This window comes from Triturus cristatus, chromosome 6 (genome assembly GCF_964204655.1).
Source record: "Triturus cristatus chromosome 6, aTriCri1.1, whole genome shotgun sequence".
Taxonomy (NCBI): Eukaryota; Metazoa; Chordata; class Amphibia; order Caudata; family Salamandridae; genus Triturus; species Triturus cristatus.
Genome location: NC_140589.1, coordinates 1,664,567,454 through 1,664,592,574, shown reverse-complemented (window position 1 = coordinate 1,664,592,574; position 25,121 = coordinate 1,664,567,454). Strand labels below are relative to the sequence as shown.

The 25,121-nt window shown below is 45.4% G+C and overlaps 1 protein-coding gene and 1 pseudogene across 6 annotated transcripts in view; both read left to right on the top strand.

Annotated features, from left to right (window-relative positions):
* The window catches only part of BICRAL (BICRA like chromatin remodeling complex associated protein), an 834,654-nt gene that overhangs the window by 322,876 nt on the left and 486,657 nt on the right, over positions 1-25,121 (top strand). The gene's annotated exons all lie outside the window — the stretch shown is intronic.
* On the top strand, positions 1,966-2,541 carry LOC146821779 (protein S100-A16 pseudogene; annotated as a pseudogene).

The following is a 25,121-nucleotide window of genomic DNA, read 5'->3' as shown; positions in this document are numbered from 1 at the left end:
TGCCATTGGTTCAGCTCTTATGACAAAAATTACATAAATGTTGCTATTGTCAGAATTTTGTCTTTAAAGCTTCCACATACCATGATTGCTCCCATGTGTCAAATATGATCTCCTATTTTGCCATAGGTAACACCCCTCCTCACACGTATGCCTTAGGCACCCTCCCCATAAGTCCAGAATTGCCTTCAGTGTGCCCCAGTCAGCAGCACATTTGCATAACACACATCCTGACAAGAATGCTCGCCCCAATACACACACACTCACATACACTCTAACATACCCATTTTTTCACACACACTTTCTTACACGTTTACACACTCAGTCACATTCCGACCTACAGTTCCTCTTACAAAATCAGTTCTCCAGCATTGGTTCTTTAATATATTCACATGGTTGAATCATCCCCGTCGTCAGGACATGAATCCCCAGTAATCTTAAACTACAGTAAACAGAGTTAAAATGTTCATTAGCCTACTCCCCCCAGAGGCAACCACAGCTTTTAAATTTCTTCTGCACGTTGTGTGTGTTGGAGTCCGCAGTCTCAGTTATATTAGTCTGTTACTTTTCTGGTCCACCCTGGAACTGAATAAACCTTGCCATCAGCTTTCAGAGTACTGTAAGTTGTTTTTAGGCAAATTCCTCTTTCTGGGCCTTTCATCTATGACCACCGGCTATCATGGCTAGCAGAGAGAAAAAGATGTCCTTTGAAATCCTCTTTTTCTTGTGGACAGACAAAAAGCTATACCAGTGATACACATGTGAACAATGCATGTATTGCCTGTATACTACTGATATGGCTTTGTGTTGTGATATTTGTAAGACTTTTCCTTCTAAGACTCTGAAAGACAGGGAGTGAAAGTTGGCCCTTTATGTTTTGAAGAAGAAAAATAAATACCCTCCTTCTGAGGGGATACCCACTCGTCCAGGGATGAGTCCGTAAAACGTGCTCCACCAAGCACTTCTACGAAGGTAAAGAAAGATTACAACGCATGCATAACAACGCACTACCTTTACAACGCAGTCATTACAACGCAACATCCTTTACATCGCATGCCATTACAGCGCTGCCATTACAACGCATGTCTCTTCAATGCATGCCATTACAATGCATGCCGCTACAACGCATGCCATTACAACACATTATAAGGTAAGTAATGGGAAACAGTAATTTTCACCCCTACACTATCCAACATTTACCCTACTGTTGCACTCACTAGAGTGGGAATAGTAATTTTTACCCCTACACTATCCAACACTTACCCTACTGTTGCACTCACGGGAGTGGGAATAGTAATTTTTACCCTCCACTATCCAACACTTACCCTACTGTTGCTCTCACTGGAGTGGGAATAGTAAGTTTTACCCCTACACTATCCAAAACTTACACTACTGTTGCCCTAAAAGTATTATGTGTTGTAATGGATGTTGCGATGTAAAAACGGCGTTGTAAAGGCATGCGTTGTAAATGTTTGCGTTGTAACGTGTCCTATTCTTCTACGAAGGCCTCGCAAACAAGGAGACATGTATAGTTTCCAGAGATTAACTTATTGTTCAAAGTACCTGCAGCCACCTCCTCCCATGAAGCACCTGGAGTTCCCTCAGGAAAACACTCCAGAAGGGAAGAACACATTTCTGGGGGCAAATCTATGACGCCTCATCACCTGTTGTCAAGAAAAGCCTTTTTTGTCAGCAGAAACTCCATCATCCATGGCGACTGTGAGAAGATCTTCTAAGGATGTTACTCATACCGCAGATGGCATCAGCACCATCTACAACATCGACAACAACTCCCATCAACAAGGACACCATCGCTCAAGGTAGGGAAAGCACTTCCAGGGTAGGGGCCTCCCTCCCGCCTCACAGGGAAGCTTCGAAAATGAAGCTCTGCGGCTCGCCCCGTGACCGCCGCCGGGATCGCGCCCCCGAGCCGGGCGATGATGATGGTCTGACCGCGCTTGGCCACCGGAGAGACGCGGCCCCCGGGAGCCGATGCAGGATGGGACAACAGATTGAGTTAGGAGCAATTTCTGGAAATGTGCACTGATGAGGTCTTCAGAAAAGCAAAGTTTCAAAGTCACTACAGTTCTTGAAGATGGCTCAGGGGAGCAGTGCAGCCATGGCGTCGAATTGCAGTGATCTGGAGCGATCCATAGAAGTTCTGGTGAAAAACTTCTACCTGTACGCTGGGAAAAAAGAGAAGATGAATAGGAGAGATTTCCGTAAGATGGTGGGTGCAGAGCTGAGCCACATCCTTACGAACACACAAAGCAAAGAAGGAGCTGACAAACTGATCAAATCGCTTGATGCAAACGACGATGGGAAGATCAGCTTTGAAGAGTAGTGGACTCTTGTTAGCGAGATTGCAAAGAAACTCAGTCAACAAATGGCAATCCAGAACCAGGAAAGCGGTTAATGGAGGAGCTACAGAACCCGTCACCTGATATGGTCATGTGGCTGGATAAAGTTACACATGGCCAGCTGTGTTGGCGCTCTCAACAGTTCTTCTAATCCAAGACTTTGATATATTGCTGAAAGAATCCAGCAATCACCGATTCCAAAATGTATTCCTTAGCTCGTATTTTAGCGAGGGTAGGTTTGCACCTGCAAACAACAATCGACCATCGTGTTCTTAACGATGGGTAAATGTGACCAATGTATGCATGAATCAATAGAATTTCTGTTTTGCACATGTTTTTAGTTCATTTCAGATCCAACCTTCTTGGATCTAGGTGAATTTCAGATACCATCGTTCTGTCATGTCTAACTGCGAGAAAAGAGTTATGTTAGAAGTTGTTGGAAAGCTTGTTTTCCCTCATGAATCTGTTAGAGATTCAGGTGCTGTCACCGGTTTGGATTCAGATACTTTTTTCCTGAAAATCAGAAGTGCTACTCTGGTTATAATCCTTTTTTTATTTGATAGCATTACAGGTGCTGAAAGTAAATCTTCCTCAAAAGGTCCTGAAATGAGGCTTCCTCAGAACATAATTTGTTTTGATGTCGAAGTTTCTGAGTATACACGTCAATGTAGCTGACATTTTTATTGTCTCTGTCCCAATATTCTATCATGGACCACTTGGTATCTGTTTTCCAAGGTCTTTAAAGCCAGCGAACTTCGACCTTTCTATTGGTTTCATTTTGTTTTTTTAGGTTGATGTGACCAACCATCCTCTTTTGCATTGTCTTCCATATTTTGCTTGGTCCAAATCTTCATAATTATTTGTTTGCTCTGAAAAGACTTTGAATCCAAAGGAGGCCTCTGAGCCCTTTAGGAAACAGAGCCGTGTTTGGGTAATGTTGCTTCCTTGGGAAATGCAACAGCCAACCAGTATTCTGACACCATTGCTTAGACTCCAAAAGCATTCATTTTATAATTATTTTGTTCTTCAGTAGAAAGCGCACACAATCCCCACACATATTCATGGTATTTTCCCCACGGTGATCAACTACACCTACTTATCTGCCACAGGTAAAAAATAAAGGGTGCCCAAAAAGTGATGGATAGAAATGTTTGAATAAATCTGGAACACTGGTAATAACTGAAAAACAATAAAAAAACAAAAAAAAAACAAGGACACCATCGACCCAGTCAATGACGACCCCACTAACGAAACCGTCAACAATTGCTTTTACCTGCACTTACCGTTTCACCTGTCAAGGTGACTGAAAATTTACCAAACCAAATATTGGATTCTGAAGTATAGGCAGATCTCACTGACAAGGATAACTTGGAGGCTGCCTCCAGTGCTACGCAGCTGGATGTGTGTTACAACCCTGAGTTTGAGGAGGCATTAGATGAGGAGGAACCTTACCAGAACCAGCCATTGGTCCAGCTAATTCCTAAGGATATGTGGGAGGAAGACTCATCTGATTCTCTGTATTCAGATGTGGAAGAGGAAGGTGAAGGTGGTAGTTGGCAGATATGACCACATTTTTGATGAGCGGCAATAATGTGAGCTTTGAGACCAGAATGAAACTTAAGGATTTGGTCGATGGTTTTATTGTAGGTAAAATCCCCTCCAGTTTAAAAGAATCCAAAAGATTACAGTTGAATTTGCTCGTGAGGGATATGCAGAGAAAAAGGACTTATGTTTTCTGGGGACTTTGAAGGAGAGGTGGGGGAGTCTTGTCTTTGGATGGGAGTAATGGGGGCACCTGCATGTGCTGATAGAAGAAATTAAACTGGGTGCCTCTCTTATTGTAAGTGTCTAATAGAAGAAGCCTGACAGTCAGAGTAGGGATACCCTGCAAAGTAAGTTGATTTTAAATCCTACCCAGTTTTAATCAGTCTTGGTGGCCTGTCATTTGTCTCTGGATTTCCTATCAAATACTGTGAGGAGAACCCAGATACTTCTATATTAGCACATGAGTTTATTCTATGAGAACACCTTGTTTTCTTGCCTAGGTTTTCCTTTTGCAAACAGTTGTTGTATAGACAAGATAATTGAACTAAGCAGACATACTACAAGTTTAAGAATGCACTAAAATGTTAAAGGAAAACCTAGAACTGGAAATAGGACTGGAAATAGGGTATCCTTGTGACAAGAGGCATACAGTAATTTTATCAAACTTCCTCTAAAATTATATTTAATGCCAACTTAGTTTTATTCAATATCACTGGCCCAGTGCCCCCCAAAATACTCCTTTCACCCCATAATTCCTGACGCATACCTTGGGGAGAACCAGCAAGCTTTTTTCAGCCAAACTACTTACTGTTACAGCCCCAAACTGTTAGAAATTCTTGGATACACCTCTGCTTCCCAAGAGTCTGAAGGAGGGGTAACTCATGGGTAGTGATGTAAGAGTTACTATGGTTAGTAGAATGATCTTTATTCAACATATGTTGATTGCAGAATTTGTAACAAGGTCCACCTGGGAATGATTATGCTTATACCAGCTGTGTGGACTTTTATAAAATATCTGCTTGTTTTATGTATATGATTCTTCAGAAATCTACTTGTCCTGTCAAAAAACAAATCACTTGTCCCTCTTGGTGAAATGCAGAAAGGTGACAAATTATGGAAGTGTTCTTAATACGTCAAAGCTCTGATAGTAGCCTTTTTGATTACTTTAGGGGTCATATCAGCTTTTGGATTTTAGTTAGGCTGTGATTTTGCTATCCTTCAAATTTCTGCAAACTTACATACAGTGTTTGGCAGTAGGCGGGAAGTAGTGGTTCGAGGGTTGGAACTCTCATGCATACCCACAGTCTGTGCAAGATGTCTACATGCATTTCCGCTTTCTCTTTCCGGATCTGCTCCTCTGCAGGCATTTGCGTAGGACTCTGAGCACAATGCCGGTGATACGCCGGATTGACAACTTCTGTATCCTGCCTTCGGCTCCTTGCTGGTTCTTGTCTTCAGTATCAGCTACGAGCATTGTCTCACACCAGTTGCATTGTTCCTGCAACTGGCCACCTCTTTCTCAAATTGCTATGAGCACTGTGGATGCTGTCGTACTCTTGTCAATTGCTACTGAGCTCTCCTCCCTCGGGAAGCCGGGTGAGGAGGTGTGTATGACAGAGTGGTGGAGAGTCTCTCTCAGCGCTTTATTTTGGGGTCAGAGAGGTCTTGTATGGCCTTGTGAGACCTTATGTAGCCATGAACAAATGTGGCTCATACCACCTAGATAAAATCGTTGAATCAGTTGGATTAATTGGGTCTACTGGATCAACTTCTAGCTGATCAGCTGCTTATAACCAGTTGTTTTAAAACAGTGAAGTAAGCTACCTGTGGGTGGTTGTAGGGCCACTTAAGTGGTCCTCAGGGGAGCAAGTTACTCATGTGAAATTGTTTGGCACAGCATGGTGGTGGAAGAGACTCTCATGGCGAAAATATAGTCAAGTTCTTTACGGTACTTTTTTCTGCATGATTGGTGATTGTGATTCCCCAGTTATTGGCTGTGCATGTAGCACAGACATCAGATAGACTTGTTAGATTTTGGATTGACCTTGTAGACCTGTTGGTTAAGTTTGATGCACCATTGCAGGAGCAGTGGGCAGAGGGCCTTTGGACCTTAGGACTTTCAGGAAATTTCTGCTCACAAATCAGTACAGTACAGGCTTACAAGCCTGCCGGGTGGGTGGAAGATTTAAAGTTGGAGTCGATTGAGGAAAAACAGTTAAACGCCTACAGCTCATTTAGAGGGAGCGGGGGTTTACCCTCATTTATCTGGAAGTGCTAGACTATAACTGCCCAGCTGGGCATCCTGATATTAGAAGCACTACAATAGACACATTTTTACAGCAGACAGTTGATGCTATTACTCAAGAAATAGAAGTGACTTAGAGGAGGCTATCCTAGAAGAAAATGCTCTTGCCCCACAGCCTGATTTACATATAGAAAGCCAAACCAACCTTTGGCTTTAGCCTAGTGGGCCTAGCGTGAACAATGCAATTGTTATTGCTGATACGAAACATGAATCACTGCTTATGCCCCCTAGTATGTTCGCTCTTATTAAGCCTGTAGCTAAGTGTAAGAAGAGTGTGCAGCGCAGATCTAGTGAACCATTCGAGATGTATGATAAGAGTACTGGAACAATGGAGCAGTTTGCCCTTTGTTCATATGATATACCGGCAGTGATGGACCAAACTTGTGCCAAAGTGATTGAATATCTGCAAGTTTTGTTACAACCTAGTTGTGACAGATTAAATCTTATCGACATTAGGCTTAATCAATTACTGTCACATAAGAATTCAGCACCTTCGATATCGGTACTTCTTACGGGGCCATCTAGCATTCAGTCCCTGGTTTTCCCATGTGATTAACACAACTGGTACTGCAAATTGTTCTTAAGGGTCTAACCTACTGCACCCTCGCTAGGACAAACAGGTTTGGCCAGACCACAGTCAATAAAAATCTACGTGATACATCGACCGGTAGCAAGGCCACAACCGTACGGCGGTGCACCTAATGGCGGTGGCAGCACACTGACGCCACTGGTTAAATATCATCTCCCCTGCTTGGGTCCCTAAAATTGTCTCCTTCTGTATGCCTGTATGTATTAATATTGGCCAATGTACCTGCATTAATCCCCACACAAAGCGAGGATCACAACCAAATTTTGAATAAAACCAAACACTGGTTTTCTCTGCATAGGGGATTTAATGTGCACAACATAAATCCAATTATTTCTGTTAGGAGGGTACCCTATGTTGGTTAGTCTGCAAATCCATTCAATGGAGAGTGTATTGTTAATAATTTTAGACGTCCTATTTATGCGCGAAATCTGCTAGTCTTCAAACCATCTATCCCAACCAAACATAGCTGCATGACTCTTCTACTACTTGGCTTTTTTGATAGGCCATCCGGTCAACCATCTCCTTTGCTTTTGGGGCCTTTAACCATCTCCATCGCTTTTGGTCCCCATAATAGGTACTCTGTCTATCAACCCTGTGGCAGATAATGTCAGTAATTTAATTCCATCTAGTTTTGATCTTAATTTACAGAATAGATCCTCTGTGCTTGACAACCTGACTGCAGTGGATTGACTCGATCCACCATCAAATTTGTTCTGCCTTGGCCCAGTCCAACTTTTATTACCGGCATCAGCTGCTCCAAAGTTGTTCTGTCACAGAAAGATACAGACCCGCTCTCTGAACATCATTATTTGGAATATTGCAGGATTAAGTTCTAAGGAAACGCAACCAGAGTGGCTAGGTTTGATCAATAATTTTGACATAATCATTCGGCAGGAAACATGGTCCACTGTCCCTGTGCTCAGGGGTGGTTTTCTATGCTTTTCCAACTTTCCCAAACTACTTAACGTATGCAGAAGGAAGGGAGGTTTAACAGCTTGGTTTAAACTCACCTTGAATGTAAAGAGTTTCCCTATCGAGTTGAATTGCAAAGCGGTCCGGGCCTTTTCTGTGATCATTACAAGTTTTTGAATAATGATTTTACTATTTTAAATACCGCCACATTTTTATGTGTTGTTTAATTTTGTGGAAGATCTCGTTTCGTGTAATAATTCTTCAAATCTGTTAATTTGAGGCAATTTAATTTTTATTTTTATTTATTTCCAAATGAAACAATATTATCAGACAAAGACAAACTAAAAAATGCATTAATTTGTGCACCTTTTCTCCCCATTTACCACCCTCACCCAGCAATGTATATTACGTCCATCAGATGAGATTCCCCTTATAGTTCGAATTTCCATGACCTGAATTCGATGTCCTATACCTTTCTTGGTTCCTCACTTTAGTCTGTGCCCCGTGTGCCCCCTGCTCCACAGTCCATTAATTTGTGGCAATTTCAACACCAAGGATTACGTTAATACCCTTCACCTGAGTTTGCATGCAAATAACGTATATGTTCCGTTGACTAATTCATGATTAGATCCAAGGGCAAAATAGTGGGTAATTTTGTGTTAAATCATGATTTAATTAATGTACACAGTGCTGTTCTATCATAACCCCTCTGCCCCTTCATACAATTATTTTGGATGGGGCTGTATCCCAGTTAAATGTTGCGAGTCCTATTAATTAACGTTGGAGAAAAGAAAAGAGAATATACAAAGTGCTTGCTGCCAAGACAGCTAAACGAAATGTCAAACTTTTCAGGCAGACAGTTAATTCTATGAAAAACAGCGATAGCACTTTGGGCCACATGCATCAAACTTGGAAAATGCGATTACCAAATAGCGACATTTAACGAATTGCAATTTGGTAATTGCAAAAGTGTATGTATGTAGAAATTTACAATAATTTTACGATTCGTTAAAAATCGCATACTCAAATAGAGATGACCTAAATGCGATTTGCAAAATAGCGAATTAGCTATTTGAGAATCGCTATTAGCCAATCTAACATTTCGATGCAGCATGATGACCTCACAACCAGGAAGTGAGTCATGCCATGCTGTAACCTGTACACTGAGTGAGAGGAGGAGGTAGACTGCAGGAGCACAACACTAGGAAGCCTGTTTGGACAGCTGAGCCCTTGCAAGAAAACCTGCATGGGGTAAAAAAATCCCTGAGACAGCCAGCACTGCGCAAAAGAAAGGTAAAGTTTAGCGAGAAAGAGTCCTAATGGAGGAAGCGTTGTACACTTTGAGAAACAGTTTGGAAAACAGTCACTCCATGTCCCAGAGTGTGAAAAACGAAAACTATGGCTGGGTATCCAAAGCAAAATAAGCGCAGTGGGGGTCACACAGCGCTCCATTGCATATCTATGTAAGTAGTGGTATGACCTGCTGAGCAGGGTCAAGGAAAAGGTTGCTGCAAGGCTTGCAGAGGTGAAGAAGACAGGATGAGGCCCATCCACACAAACTGCGTCGACACCCTTAGAGGACCTGGTGGAGTCTACCCTTCAGCCTGAAGTCGTCATTGGAGTGACGCAGATAGACACCTCTGCACCGCCCAGTACTGCCCAAGGTAAGATGCACGCAAAATACCATATGCATGGTAAATGTAACAAAATACCCCTTTAGTGCAAGCAGGCTTAGAGGAGCAAATACTACTCCAGTTCACATTTTACTTGCTACACGCAAATGCATTATGGGATAAGTAGTCAGAAACTCCAATAGGAAAGGCAAGGAGGAAAATCAAAACAGCATAGGTGCTTTTAAGTTTGAGAAGCAAATTAAATTTATACACACCGCATATTGCTATATAGCTTTATTAGACAAAACAATGCACTATGTGATATACATGTCAAAATCAAAAACTGAAATAGTACTGTTTAACATCAAAGATACACCTGCTCAGGAGTCAGACAAAAGCAAATCCCATGACCCTCTGGAGACTTAGGCACTGTCAGGAGATGACAACACAGTGGCCTAATCCCCCCAACACCCGCACCCACAAGACGCAGGACCACAGTGGCACCACTACCTGAGTTTGAAATGGAAGAGGAAAGCCAAACTGACCTTCCCCCAACACAGGCTGAGCATACACACACCCCAAGAGTCCAAGTCCACATGCGGAGCAAAAATATCAGGAGGCGCAGGGCAAGGACACAATGGCAAGCTGGTGAAGGCGAAGGGTCATCTGTGGTGGGCTGGCGAACGCAACGTTGAATGTGCAGCGCCTGCAATGCAAACACATGCATTCAATGCATGCACAGCTTGTTTCCATAAATGTGGTCGATATGAAGGGCAGCATCACACAGCTCACTACAGCAGTGGTGGAAGGACAGAGGGAAACAACAGACAACTTCAGTCACATGACACAAGCTATCAAGGAACTATGCAATGTAATGCAGGAAGACCATGTGTCCTACCGCAAATTGCACCACAATTACTTGACTGCTTAGATGGCTACACTAGGGCCATCAACCGCCTTACCACCACCACAGCTCTCCTGTCTCGACGCGGTGTGGGCATGCAGGTAGAAATGACCCATTGTTGTGGAGATGTGGCCAGAGGATTGATACCGGTCACCAATGCTGTTGAGCATTTGCAAACTGCTACAGTTGGTGGTAGTAATGTACTGGGTGGAGGGGATAGTGAGGGGGCCTCGAGCCTCAGTAGCATCATAGCACCAGTAACTGAATGCAGAAGGCGCAGTTCCAGGAATATTTCTGCCTCAGAAGCTTCAACAAGGGATGTGACAGAGCACACAGACCAGGCCACTGGAGTGTGTGGCCGCAGAAAACAGTGCAGCATTGAGCCCAGGAATGCCATTAGGTGAGGTAAACAGTGGCATTCATTTGTCAGGGCTCACATTCAACTACCATGGCAATGTTATCTAGTTGCATTATTACTTTCACACTGCTCATATTTTACTTGTTATGTGTGCATTTACACTACCTGTGTTTTGGTTTAAATAAATCACAATAGCAATGAAACCATGTAGTGTATTGTCTCAATATTACCCACCTTAACAGTTATTCTGCGTTATTTCTGCAAGTCTCTGTCTTCCTTCTGCTGCTCGCGAACCATTTGCTGTTTGTTGATGTTGACCTGGCTCATCGTCTTCATCAGATTCACTATCGGTAAGATTCAAGGGCATGCCTCTTGAAGTTGCAATGGGCACAAGTGGCCACAATTCTGCAACATGTATCTGGTCTGTACTGCAATGCACCTCCACTTTTATGTAGGCAGTGGAATCTACTCTTCAGTAAACCAAAGGTTCTCTCTATCACATTGCTTGTCGATATGTGCGCTGCATTGTATCGCTGTTCACTTGGTGTAGTCGTATTCAGGTATGGTGTCAGTATGAATGAGCGCACAGCATATGTGCTGTCACCTACAGGGTAGAAGGCAGTATATTAATCACTGCAATGTTTCACCATGACTAGCGAGTCAGTAAGACAGTGTTACATGCATTTATTGCACGAGTATCCTTTGTCAAATTCACCCCCAAGGAGACGTGTATGTATGCTACTGTGTCTGAAGATGTACGAATCATGCGTACTACCTGGGAATCTTGCCACTATGTCTGTGATTATATTTTTGGCATTGCATATGACTTGGATATTCAGTAAATCATATGATTTCCTGTTCCTGTAAATGTACTCATTCACTGAGGGGGGGCATATAGCTACATTCGTCCCATCAATGCACCCAACTACATGAGGAAAATGGGCCCGCGGATAAAAGTATAATTTGGTTTGCTGCAATTCCTGTTGTGTTGTAGGAAATCTTATGTGGTGGTGTGGCCTCTGCAACATAGCATCCAGGAATTAATTGAAAATGTGCATTAGTGCACTTAGGGAGACCCCTCCTGCTGCAGCTATTACCCCCTGGAAGCTACCTGAAGCTAGGAGGTGCAGTGAACATTGGACCTGCACATGTGTGGGTATGGCATGTGTTTGGTGAGTCTGACTCTGCAGTAGTTGATCTAGTTCAGCTGTCAGATCATAGATCATGTCTGAATCCAGCCTATATTTATCGTAGATCTCTTCCTCTGTCTGCCCCAACAATGTAATGAGCACTCTAAAAATGCGCTCCTGTCTCCTGCTTCTTCTCTGAGCTGCTGGTATCCTCAGCCTCCTCGCAGTGACGTACAGCACGGCCATTGTGAAACATTCTGAGGTCTTCTGGGGCTGTTTAAACAGTTTGCACCTGCTTACCACCTGATTGGAATTCGTGCAAATTTGCACGTGCTAAATAGTGAATTCTGGCTCATTCGCAAATTGAGAATGCATCATACATATGTTTGAATTTTAAAATGCGAATTGGCTAATACAGATTCGCTATTTGATATTCGCTAAATAGGAAATCACAACTTTTTCGATTTTAAGGGTAATTCTACAAATTCTTTTCATACATTGCTTACATTCATTTTGCATTCGCCAACAGCCGATTTTTGAGATTCACACTGTTTGCGAATGCAAAATAGCGTGATACATGTGGCCTGAGTCCATTATAAGCACATATATTAGCAACACAAAATTAGTTTTACTTCTTCAGTCAATTTATCATTTTAACCGTTATATTTTTATACTCCTGATGTTAAACTCAATACAGGTTACGATTTTAAATTGTGGTGCACCTTAGATGAGGTCACACAAGCTATCTGGCAGAGCTCAGCCCGTAAAGCCCCTGGGCCGGGCAGTGTGCCAGTGGACCTCTTCAAATGTTATCAGGAAATACGGGCCTACTTTTAACAAATGTTTTTTCGAATAATTGTTGGTTCTCCAATTTACCCCTGTCCTGGTCCACCTCAATTATAATATCCATTTTCTAAAAAGGGGAAGATTTTGGGCAGGGTTATTTGTAACAGAATCCAGGAGAGGGCTGACTTGAAGAATATTCTGAGCCCTTATCATTATGGTCCCAGGATGCTTGTTTCTGGTTTAGGGAGGACCTGGCTTGGCAGTTCAGACTGGTCTGTTCCCATGTGGAGCTGGGTCAAGACTGATTTGCTTATGGCTGGGTCCAAACTGGGTTGGCATGGTGAGCAAAAGTATGATTGATTATACACAGATCTTTGATTGGGGATGAATGTTTGCATTGTTTAGCATTTTGTCCATCATCTGTTCTTTTTGCTTTTGTCATCCTATGTGGGAAGGATGTGCCCAGACATGGGTCCCTTGTTCACTGTGCCACTGGATTCAAGTAAGCCTGACTGATGAGGGGTGATGCCCTGAAACCGGTGCCAGGATGCTTGTTTCCGGTCCAGAGAGGACCTGGCATGGCAGTTCGGGCTGGAATGCTCCCATGTGGAGCAGGGCCAAGACTGATTTGCATATGCTGGGTCCAACTTGGGGTGACGTGGTGAGCAAGAAAACAATGGATTAAACCTACATCTGTGACTGGGCGTGAATGTTTGTATTGTTCAGCATTCCGTCCTTCATATGTTTTTTTTGCGTCAGGGGGCATTAAGGCACTTGGGGGCAATGCCTATACCTTAACTTCATGATTGGCAAGTATACCATCTCCAGGCGATGCGTGGTTTATTTAGCATTTATGGATCTTTCTAGTGTCTTTGACAGGATAAACTGTGTCATCTTCTTCTGGATTTAGAACTAGATTATGTACTTGTGACTTTTCTTGCAAATATACGCATTCATTTGACAGATATGGTGAGGTATCTACTTAAGGTGGAGCTAACCGAACTGTTAGCAGGCAAGGTTGTATGTTGGCCCCTTTTATTATTTATTTTGAATATAAATAATATCAATCCTTTTTTGCTGCAAACTGCTGATGTCCCCTCGATAAATAGATCTTTTATCCTGCTACTGATTTATGCAGCTGACCCAGTGCTTATTGACTTGTACCCCAAAGGCGTTAATGAAGTTGGTGGCATCCTTTAGTGACTTTGGGCCTGATTCACAAAGAGCCTCTGCAGTCATGGCGGAGGCCTCGTAGTAGTTGGGAAGTCTCCACACTCAGGGCGGAATCTCCACAATGAGAATTCTTATTGCGCAGATTCCGATCTAAGTGTAGGGACTCCCCCACGACTGCAGGGCCTCTGCCACAAGTGTGGAGGCCCTTTGTGAATCAGGTCCTTGATGTCGAGCTTAGACTTCCAAATCACAGGTTACGCCATATAGGCCGGGAAGTTCAAACCTTCGGAAATTTGAAATAGAAAAGGTCCATAGTTTTCCCTATCTGAGTATTGTATTTGATGCCTCTTCTTCCTGGAAGTTTAACATTTCAGCAAGGCGGCTCACATGTATTCAGTCTATGAGTGCCCTCTTCAACCTGCCCTCTAAGTTGGGGGAGAAACCCATTGCCAACATGTCTGAAATCTATATGCAACAATGTTTACCAGTTGTAACATATGGGGCGGCAGTGTCGGAATATGCTGATTCACATTCATTACAAATTGAGGAAAACTGATTTTTAAGATGGTTTTTTGTCCGTGCCGTCATGTACTGTGCATTACCTCTGCCATGAAGAACTTGTAATGAATTCTTTTCAGCACTATGTTAAATTGAAACCATTACTGTTGTAGATCTGTTTGGTTAAACCCTAATGGACACCTCAATCAGCCAATCATTAAAGATGGTCTAACTTGTGACAAGAGGCTGTCTGTCTTTTGCCGTCTGTATGTCAAATCAAATTTTGCAAAGCTGGGCCATTATTCTTCGTTTCATCCATTGTGAAAGAGGAAAACTCTGGATAAAAACAACATTCCTGGACCACTTACCTCTTTAGAGAGCAGACATAGCAACATGTGATTTTACAGTTGCGTTGCGGATTCGAGCCTTCTCCGGAGTTAGTTCAGGGAAGATGGGAGTGAACATTATTCTTCCATTTTAGGTATGGTCCTGTACGGAGCTTATTGTGTTTACCTCTAGGGCAATACAGCCTGGCAGACATTTGTACCTGCCTGTGTAATGACACTTATAACTCTTCAATATTTTTGTACATTTTATAAATCATTTACAATGCTTTTTTGTTACCTTGATTGAGAAAGTATAATTTTAAGAAGTGCTGTGTTGCATTATGCTTTTTTTCAGATTAATGTGTATGTTTTGCCATCTGCTAATTTTTAAAATCTGCAGTACATTATCGAAAACTAAGTGCAGGAGGGCTCCTCCTTTAGAGTGGAGGAGCGTCGCCCCACTAACAAAGATGCCCCCCAGAAAAGCCCCAGAGATTAAAAATAAAATGGTGATAAAGTTCAGTTATTACCATTTTAGTTTTCTTTAACCGGGTTCGAACTGAGCGTCAGGACAAGGTGTGGCTTTTGCTGCAGCAGGAAGGAGTCGTGGGCTGGCTGTGCACTTAGGTTTAAGGTGTGCATGTGTTTTTGGCTGGCTTTCTTGTGACGGGCAGCCAGACATGCACATTTTAAACCTCTCTAACCCAGCTGTCTTGGACAGCTGAGTAAGAGAAAGCACAGGCCTCCATTGCTCTTCAGAGCGCTGAGAGAGGCTGCTTCCTCCAATCCTGGTGCTTCTCTCATGCTGGTTACCAGCATGAGAGCAGCACCAGGATTGGTTAGGGGAATTGGCTGGAGCCTGTGGAGTCTGAAGGAGACAGAAGCCGGACCAAAGCGAGGAGGACGTCAGACGTCGTGCAACAAGCAAGGTAAGTGGACTGTTTCTTTTTATTTATAGTCGCCACTCGCCTTGCATGCATGCACCCACTCACCGCCCATTTGTGCGGAACCCCCCACTCTTCGGAGTTGCCAGCCGCAGCTGACTCAATATTGTACATGTTTTTATCTCATCTGTTTGCACTTTTTCAGTGCGTCTCTGAAACCTGAAATAAAGTTATTGATTAATTGATTGAACTTGTTTAAGGATATTCACCATCTCCTCTTCTGTCTCTTCCCAGGCTGGAGAAGGTTGGACATTAACTCCTGGCAAGGGCACGAGTAAATGTTATTCCAGGGTGGGAATAAAGGGCTTGTAGGGAAAGTGAATTTGCAATCGTTCAAGCAGATTTTCTCATGTTAATCTGTATAATGCAAACATTGAATTCAGAAAAGTTTGTTAGGAGTGGAATTTTCCAGCTTCTGTAAACTCTTGTGAATTTATGAAAGTCATAAATCTGCACAAATGCAAGGCAGTGTACCTTCAGGTGCACTTTTATGACTATTTTCAAAAATTGGCCCCTAATTTATTTTCATGTAGGGCCTACGCTGCCTTTAATTGTTTTACACTGATTTTCCTTTTCATCTTGTTTTTATATTGGCATGCATCAAATAAGTTGTACTAAATGACGCCTTAGAGGAATTGTATTTAAAATTGCACAGTAGTTGTAAATTGCAAACTCCTTTTCACAGACCCATACTGTGGTACTGTAAACTGGCAAACAAATAAATGATTTGTGCAGCAGAGATTTGGGTGTACTTGTCCAGTGGACAAAATAAACATTGTTTTTTCTTGACCGCAAAACATATGTCCTGGGCGTCAGGCGATAGAAATTCCACACCCCTGTTACAACAGTTTTTAGGTCTCGCAGACCTAGCGCTGGAGCACCCATGCACTTCTCGCTCTGCAAGGGCTTTTTTTAAACAATACGCTTTCCGAAGTGGACTTGAAGCCCCGACCCTTCTTCCCACTGGCGTGCGTCATAATTTAGGCTAAATGCTGGCTTTCTATTGTGAAGGAGGCTTTTTTGTCCCTCCTTGTGAGAAGTTGGCCTGGCATATGCTGTCCACTAGTTATAGGGAACACCTTGCACCAGTCCAATTCGACTCTTAAGGTGATAGGTTAAAAGACAACCTTTAAAGAAAGCTATCCTAGTGGTAGCTGTGGAGAGCAGCCTTCCGGCTAAGTCTTGAAGGAGTGTTGAGCTTATGTTTTACCATAGATAACCTCTTGAATAACCAAATGAAAGAGTAGTCCACACAGGTATATATATAAAATATATGTATTTATTCTAAGAATAATCCCACTAGTCTCTTTATGAGACTGGAGGTAAAGATACAATTCAAACAAGTATTGATAGTTACAATAAAGCACTGGAATCATAGGGCCCCGGGGGGGGACCAAACCATATATTAAAAAAGTGGTATAAGAACCACGACAATTCTACAGACAGTGCCTAGGGCACTTAGGGTCGCTGGCCCCTTACGAAACCACCCAAGGTAGTGAGGAAGGGGACCCACGGGAGACGCGTGCAGTGGTATAAACTACTGTCGGGATCTCTATTAAACCCTATGTAGAATGTCGCGGTTTGAAATTACAAGAATCTAAACACTTCTAGCAGGAGTTCAAGTTCAGCAGCTTAGTGTTAAGCTCTTGGAGGGCCCACACCCACGACAGTACCGAGGTACCACTGTTACCTGCCCCAGGGAAGCCGGGTGCATAGGTCGTTTTCGATGTCGGGTCGCGATCTTGTTTTCAATGGAAAAAGGTGAAGAACTGCTGCTGGCGTGAAGCGTCGTCGATGTCGTGTAGATTGAAGATGTAGATCTTGAAGGTAAGGACCTGAAAGCAGAGGGGACAGAGTCTGGGTCACGGCACAGTGACCAGGGGGCTCAGGAGAAAGAGCCCTTCAATGTCGGGTGCTTCCAGGTGGAAGATGGGTAGCTTGGATCGGCAGCCACGGGGTCCAGGAGGCTTCAAGGAAGGCCAGCTTCTGGAGGGCGACTGTCCCACGAAGGATGAAGGCCGCTGCGGTGTTAGTGTCCGGATTGGATCCACTAAGCCTTGGCAACCGCAACCCACGCAAGGATCACAAAACAGCTACGGTGCAGACCCACGAGGTCTGAGCAAGGTCTCCGGCGAGGAGACTGTAGAGCAGGCCTGGAGCAACCAGCGGAGCCCTTTAAAGTAAATATTGACCTCCGCTAGGGCCCACCAGTCGAGAGACAAGGGACCGCGGGAGGCGGCAATTTGGAGTGCGTAAAGATGAGCCCACAGGTCGCCAGAGCGGGCTGGGGCGTCGTCCTTTGGCACAAGTAATGCTGAGAGGTTGGGTCAATAATGGGCCAAAGCACAACTTCCCCACCGGTCGGGGTCGTGTGCTGTGCAAGAGGTGGCCGGTGTCCTGGGGTATTGAGGATCTCGGCACCCACGGGGTCCACGGTGCTGAGCTTTTCTGTGCACACTCACTGGCCTCTGGGATTCATGGAAACCCACCTCAGGGTAGGCAGAAGTCTTCGATGTCCGTAGGAGCAGCGGAGTTCCAACCGGGTCACTTGCAATGCTTCCGGTGCCTGCCAAACAGGGGGGTAACTCCTTTACCCCAAGGGAGATTTCTTCATTCAGCAAGTCGAAGGTTCAAGTCTGTGAAGTCCAAGATTAATCTGAGGCTCTGGGGACCCTGCACCTACCTTTATCCAAGGATTAGGGGGGTGCCTAAATCAGAGCCCACCAATGAGAGTTCAGGCGGGAAAGGGTGGCTAAACCCTCTCCCCTTTGTGTGTTTTCCCGCCTGGGCAGGGGACAGGATGCCCCTGAACCGGTTTGAGGCGGTTTATGCAGAAGTAGGCACTGGAGAAGCCTACGTGCAAGTCTGAAAGACATCCTTTGGTGCACCCACCCAGTTCCAATCCACATAGTCTGTTTGGGGAGGTGGGAGCACCTCCCTGCAACAAGATCCCTATTGTCCAGCTGCCGTGGCTGGAGTTCTGCCCAGCAACAGGTAGCCAGAGTCGTGTGGGTGGTGGGTAGCATCCATTTTGTACTACGTGTGCACTTTTAAATTGGTGTCTAAAATCTGCCGCTTTTACCATATCGCCCCTCTAGCAGGGGGGAATCATGCCCTCACTCCCATGGCTGGATTGGGGGTATGATTCCTACATGTTTGACACCAAACACAACATGGTTCTGTGCAGCCACTCTCAGGTTATCACGCTATCGCGATTACTTATAATGCGGTTAAGAGTATATGGTATGGCTGCACTACAAACAACCCAGCAGTAGTTTTACGAAGGTTGCAGAGGGGCCCTACTCAGGTAGGGGTCCCCCTCACACATATCTCAGCACCCTGCCTTGTAGGATTAGCAAGGCCTGCCTTAGGGGTGCCCTATGAGGATATATGTGTTGTATTAAGTGGGATACAGGTTACCTATATCCCTGTAAGGGGTGCAAGCACCACCTTACCCAGACTACAGTAGTGGTCTGGTGGTGTCAGTTTGTATGGCTGTCCCAGGGGTGGCACAATAAGTGCTGCAGCCCCTGGTAGGCCTTTGAGGGACCCATGCCCTGGGTGCCTAGGGTACCATCTACAAGGGGCTGATAGGGTGTCCTCAGTATCCAATTGGCATGTACCTAGGGTACTCACATCAGTTTAGAGAGGAAGCAGATAGGCTGGGGTCCTGGATAGCAGGGCCACAGCCTGGCTAGAGTCAGAAAACAGTCAAAACATCTGCAAAAAGTTGGGGGCAACTATGCAGTCGATGCCACTCTCCTACATAACCCCCCCCCCCCCCCAAACGCAGGGACATTAAACTAACCTTGACCAGTTGAGTCTTCATGTTCTAAGTGGAAATATCTGGAGAGGCTATCTGCATTGGCATGGTTGCTCCCAGGTCTATGTTCCACTGTATAGTCCATCCCCTGTAGGGAAATGGACCACCTGAGTAATTTGGGGTTTTCACCCTTCATCTGTTTTAGCCATAGGAGGGGCTTATGGTCGGTTTGAACAATGAAGTGAGTGCCAAACAAGTATGGCTTCAGCTTCTTCAAGGCCCAGACCACAGCAAAGGCCTCCCTCTCTATGGCTGACCAACATTTCTCTCTGGGGGTCAACCTTCTGCTAATAAAAGCTACTGGTTGATCCTGGCCCTCTTCAAGGAGTCCATCATCCCAATATATTTTATGGGTTCCACCAGCATCCCCAACAGCCTCAGCAGCAGCGTGCTGTCTGAGGGGTTCAAGAGTGGGGCAGCTCTGCTGCTCCAGGCTCAAGTCTGCCCTAGAAGGTCCCCCTGTCCCCAAGAACTCAACCTGATCAGGTTCAAGTTCATCTGAGACAGTTTCTTCTTCAGGTGTCAGATCCTCTTCTGCTACAAGAGTCTCTTCAGACTGATCCTGGGGGGAAGGCACTGCCTTACCCCTGCTACTCCTCCTCTTGGAAGGTCCTTGGTCCATTTTTCCAGGATCCAAGGCCTGTTCAGTTTCTGTCCGCTTAGCTTTTGACCTTGTCAGGACAAACACTTATGCAGGGATACCCAGCATTGCTGCATGGGTACTTAGCTCCACCTCAGCCCATGCTGAGGTCTCCAAATCATTTCCTAGCAAACATTCTACTGGTAGGTCTGCACTCACCACAACCTTCTTTAGGCCAGTTACCCCTCCCCAAGAGAAGTTAACAACTGCCAGAGCATGGTTAGTACTGACATTGCTCGCATTGATCACTTGGTAAGTTTCCCCAAGTATGATTTGGCTAGGGTCCACAAGGTCCTTAGTCACCATGGTGACACTAGCCCCTGTGTCCCTGTATGCTAGAGACTCCCTTCCATTTATCCTAGGCTGTTGTTTGTATTTGCCCAGACCACTGGGACTCACAAATAGGGACAGGTCCCCATCACAAACCTACACAGCCTGAGTAGGCATTCTGACTAGGCCAGAGTCTTCTCCAGATCCCAGGGTCAACCCTACTATACCCTTGTTCTGTGTACCACCACCTATAGCTGGAGTAGGGAGAACAGGTGCCTTAGGGGCAGGTGTAGTGGTACCTGTGGAGTCTTTGGCCTTATTACAGTCTGACGTCCAATGGGTTTTCTGCTTACAGATTTTACACCATGGCTTCCTTGGCTGTTTAGCTTTGTTGGATTGGGAATTATCAGATGCTGCTTTTTGGGGGCCTGTTGAAGACTGCTGGTCTTTTCCCTTTTCCCCACCCTTCTCAGAGTTTTTGGCATCTTCCTTTTTAGTTGCATTCCCCCAAGGGCTGGACCTTTTGCTTGATCCTGGTTCTGACCCATTTGTCTGCCTTCTTTCCCAATTCTTGGGGAGAGGTCAGATCTGAGTCCACCAGGTGCTGATGCAATAGCTGATTCTGACAGTTTTTAAGAATCTGCTCCCTCATGATGAGATTGTACAATCCTTGATAATCATTTACTTTACTGCCATTTAACCAACCTTCCAGAGCCTTGGTAGCACAATCTACAAAGTCTACCCAATCTTGATTTTGTGCTTTCTGGGTATCTCTGAACTTTAACCTGTATTGATCAGTGGTTAGACCAAGCCCATCTATCAAAGCATTTTTCAAGATATAATAATCATCTGCATCCTCTTCCCTAACAGAGAGGAGCTTGTCTCTTCCTTTGTCAGCAAAGGAGAGCCATAAGATTGCTGCCCACTGATCTACTGGGACCCTTTGAACTTTACAGGCCCTTTCAAGTGCAGTGATCCATTTATGGATGTCATCCCCTGACTGATAGGGGGGCACAATCTTATGCAGTTTCCTATGGTCAGGAGCTTTCTCTCTAACTCTAGGGGTATTATTACTGCCACCAGGGGTCTCTAGACCCCACTTTATTGAAGCTTTCGGAAGCTCCAGGGACTCCCTGTCTAAATAGCTGTTCTCTCCTCAGCTGAAGCTTGGCTTCCTCAAACTGGATCAGTCTGCTTTTCCTCTCTTGGGAGGACTCTCTTCTCTGAGAAGAGGCAGAGGTCCCTTTGGATCTCCTAGAATGGTTAGATTCCTCTGAGGGGGATCTGTCCCTTCTGTTTGGATCCACCACTCTCCCATTAGGGATGGAGGGAGTGCCCCTTGGGCCATCACCTCCATGTTGTGAGTGGTCTGGTTCATCCAGGTCAAGTTAATTTTCCTCTTCCTGGTCCTCATCAGAGTCCACCACTTGGGTGTCCTCTTCTGTGGGATGCCCACCCAACCTGTCTACCCCATCAGACACTAAAGTCTGCTTGAAGTCTGCAATGAGCAGAATTTCTCTGAGACGTTGTGTGTTGGCACCTTTGGTTGTCTTCAGCTGTCTAGCAGTGCACATCTCCCTTAGCTCAGCAAAAGTGAGATTGTCATACCTGTTGACTGGGACCCTCTGTGGTCCTTCCAGGGCCTTATGGGCTCCTGATCCTGAAGACATTTCTAGTGTAGTGGATTGTTGCATCTACCTACACTAGGTGTGGCCTACTGAACCCTTTCTTGAGTTGTAGTCAAGGTGTGCTAAGCCTTCTACACACAACTCCAAGTTCAGTAGAACTTATTGTATTCTAAGCTAAATTTATATGTACCTTTAGTACCAAAGTGGCTTTCACTTTAGAAATTCAATTTGTTATCTGGTAAAACAATGGCAAGCTTGAATCCAACCGCTGCACACCAATGTGAGAAGTTGGCCTGGCATATGCTGTCCACTAGTTATAGGGGACACCTTGCACCAGTCCAATTCGACTCTTAAGGTGATAGGTTAAAAGACAACCTTTAAAGAAAGCTATCCTAGTGGTAGCTGTGGAGAGCAGACTTCCGGCTAAGTCTTGAAGGCGTGTTAAGCTTATTGTTTTACCATAGATAACCTCTTGAATAACCAAATGAAAGAGTAGTCTACACAGGTATATATAAAAAAATATATGTATTTATTCTAAGAATAATCCCACTAGTCTCTTTATGAGACTGGAGGTAAAGATACAATTCAAACAAGCATTGATAGTTACAATAAATAGCACTGGAATCATAGGGCCCGGGGGGGGGGGGGGACCAAACCATATATTAAAAAAGTGGTATAAGAACCACGACAATTCTACAGACAGTGCCTAGGGCACTTAGGGTCGCTGGCCCCTTACGAAACCACCCAAGGTAGTGAGGAAGGGGACCCACGGGAGACGCGTGCAGTGGTATAAACTACTGTCGGGATCTCTATTAAACCCTATGTAGAATGTCGCGGTTTGAAATTACAAGAATCTAAACACTTCTAGCAGGAGTTCAAGTTCAGCAGCTTAGTGTTAAGCTCTTGGAGGGCCCACACCCACGACAGTACCGAGGTACCACTGTTACCTGCCCCAGGGAAGCCGGGTGCATAGGTCGTTTTCGATGTCGGGTCGCAATCTCGTTTTCAATGGAAAAAGGTGAAGAACTGCTGCTGGCGTGAAGCGTCGTCGATGTCGTGTAGATTGAAGATGTAGATCTTGAAGGTAAGGACCTGAAAGCAGAGGGGACAGAGTCTGGTTCACGGCACAGTGACCAGGGGGCTCAGGAGAAAGAGCCCTTCAATGTCGGGTGCTTCCAGGTGGAAGATGGGTGGCTTGGATCGGCAGCCACGGGGTCCAGGAGGCTTCAAGGAAGGCCAGCTTCTGGAGGGCGACTGTCCCACGAAGGATGAAGGCCGCTGCGGTGTTAGTGTCCGGATTGGATCCACTAAGCCTTGGCAACCGCAACCCACGCAAGGATCACAAAACAGCTATGGTGCAGACCCACGAGGTCTGAGCAAGGTCTCCGGCGAGGAGACTGTAGCGCAGGCCTGGAGCAACCAGGGGAGCCCTTTAAAGTAAAGATTGACCTCCGCTAGGGCCCACCAGTCGAGAGACAAGGGACCGCGGGAGGCGGCAATTTGGAGTGCGTAAAGATGAGCCCACGGGTCGCCGGAGCGGGCTGGAGTGTCGTCCTTTGGCACAAGTAATGCTGAGAGGTTGGCTCAATAATGGGCCAAAGCACAACTTCCCCAATGGTCGGGGTTGTGTGCTGTGCAAGAGGTGGCCGGTGTCCTGGGGTATTGGGGATCTCGGCACCCACGGGGTCCACGGTGCTGAGCTTTGCTGTGCACACTCACTGGCCTCTGGGATGCTTGGAAACCCACCTCAGGGTACGCAGAAGTCTTCGATGTCCGTAGGAGCAGCGGAGTTCCAACCGGGTCACTTGCAATGCTTCAGGTGTCTGCCAAGCAGGGGGCTAACTCCTTTACCCCAAGGGAGATTTCTTCATTCAGCTGTGCAGCAGCAAGTCGAAGGTTCAAGTCTGTGAAGTCCAAGATTAATCTGAGGCTCTGGGGACCCTGCACCTACCTTTATCCAAGGATTAGGGGGGGGGGGTCTAAATCAGAGCCCACCAATGAGAGTTCAGGCGGGAAAGGGTGGCTACACCCTCTCCCCTTTATGTGTTTTCCCATCTGGGCAGGGGACAGGATGCCCCTGAACCGGTTTGAGGCGGTGTATACAGAAGTAGGCACTGGAGAAGCCTACGTGCTAGTCTGAAAGACATCCTATGGTGCACCCATCCAGTTCCAATCCACATAGTCTGTCTGGGGAGGTGGGAGCACCTCCCTGCAACAAGATCCCTATTGTCCAGCTGCCGTGGCTGGAGTTCTGCCCAGCAACAGGCAGCCAGAGTCGTGTGGGTGGCGGGTAGCATCAATTTTTTACTACTGGTGCACTTTTAAATTGGTGCTAAAATCTGCCGCTTTTACCATATTGCCCCTCTAGCAGGGGGGAATCATGCCCTCACTCCCATGGCTGGATTGAGGGTATGATTCCTACATGTTTGACACCAAACACGACATGGTCCTGTGCAGCCTCTCTCAAGTTATCACGCTATCCCGATTACTTATAATGCGGTTAAGAGTATATGGTATGACTGCACTACAAACAACCAAGCAATAGTTTTACGAAGGTTGCAGAGGGGCCCTACTCAGGTAGGGGTCCCCCCTCACACATATCTCAGCACCCTGCCTTGTAGGATTAGCAAGGCCTGCCTATGAGGATATATGTGTTGTATTAAGTGGGATACAGGTTACCTATATCCCTGTAAGGGGTGCAAGCACCACCTTACCCAGACTACAGTAGTGATCTGGTGGTGTCAGTTTGTGTGGCTGCCCCAGGGGTGGCACAATAAGTGCTGCAGCCCCTGGTAGGCCTCTGAGGGACCCATGCCCTGGGTACCTAGGGTACCATCGACAAGGGGCTGATAGGGTGTCCTCAGTATCCAATTGGCATGTACCTAGGGTACTAACATCAGTTTAGAGAGGAATCAGATAGGCTGGGGTCCTGGATAGTAGGGCCAGAGCCTGGCTAGAGTTAGAAAACAATCAAAACATCAGCAAAAAGTTGGGGGCAATTATGCAGTCGATGCCACTCTCCTACACTCCTTGTTACCACCCTGTCCACTTTTGGCCCCGCCCACCCGGACTGGATCTTTCACTTGCAGCGTTACACAGTGGGCTTCATTTGTCATTAGGCACTTTGTTTTTCCAGTCAGTCCCGTCCAGCCCTCCGTCTCCTCCTCACTCTGATACCCCCTCGCACCTATTTCTGCAGTTTGCTGTATTCCAGTTTGAATCAGACCAAAGTCATTAAATTTTCTGAACTCCGTTGTGTGTTTGACTTGCTCCGCACGGAGATAAGCGCTGTGCGAACTCGGGAATTCTTTCAAAATCCC